This window comes from Rhagoletis zephyria, unplaced genomic scaffold, assembly GCF_001687245.7.
Source record: "Rhagoletis zephyria isolate East Lansing unplaced genomic scaffold, Rhagoletis_zephyria_1.1 Rzeph_scaffold_00425, whole genome shotgun sequence".
NCBI lineage: Eukaryota > Metazoa > Arthropoda > Insecta > Diptera > Tephritidae > Rhagoletis > Rhagoletis zephyria.
Genome location: NW_016157509.1, coordinates 226,296 through 227,396, shown reverse-complemented (window position 1 = coordinate 227,396; position 1,101 = coordinate 226,296).

Sequence of the window (1,101 nt, the reverse complement as noted above, 5' to 3'; positions counted from 1 at the left end):
GTAGACAGAACTTTGCAGCGCTCCGAATTAATAAAACTATTTTCCGTCAGTTTCCAGGGCAGTTAAAAAAATTAGTTGATATCATAAATTTTGTGTTTGTAGTTCAGCTTTCGTCACTCGAAAATTTTACCTCAAAGTGGTGTTTTATTTGATATCAATTATTTTGGGAGAGCAAATTGAAAATCAACGAAAATCAAAACAAAAATATAAATGTTTTATTTTTCTCAAATAAATTGCTAAAACGCTATCTAAATCTAAATGATTTATTCAAATATTTGACATTGAATTCAATTCCATTGAAGCATTTAATTTTTTCGAATACAGAACAATGGCTTTATTCATAAAAAAAAGTAAGTTTAAAGAGCTTTACAAAGTGAGGTTTTCAAACATTTTTCAGTTTATAAACCTTTTTTAAAGCTACATTATTTTTTATGAATAAGGCCATAAAGCGACAAAGAATGAGCAATCCTTCATATCCAAAAAAAAAAATTTAAAATTAAAAAAAAAAATACTTAATGTGAAAAATGATAAAAACGTATCAATTTGGTACCAATATTAGATACAATAAGCAACTGTATTCGTCTCATTATCAGCGCTGCACTCGTGTTTTTTTAAGAAGTTTCACTTCTATCACGAGTACGGTGCTGCCTTTTTATACCCGAGCGCACTTGTGCACAAGGGTATTATAACTTTGTTCACATAACGGTTGTTTGTAACAGGCAAAACGAATCGAGATAGATATAGACAAATGTATACATAAATGATCAGAATGAAAAGAGAAATCGATTAAACGGTGACTGTCTGTCCGTCCGTCCGTCCGTCTGTCCGTCCGTCTGTGCACACGATAACTCGAGTAAAAATTGAGATATCTTAATGAAACTTGGTACGTGAACTTCTTTTAGGTGTAGGACGGATGGTATTGAAAATGGGCGAAATCGGACAATAACCACGCCTACCTCCCATATAACGGTAATTTTCAGAAATACGAAAACTGCGATATTTTAGTAACTACTGAAGATAATTCACTCAAAATTGATATTTACAATGAGTTTTAGACGAAAAATAAGAATATTATAAAATTTTGGCAAATGGGCGTAGCCA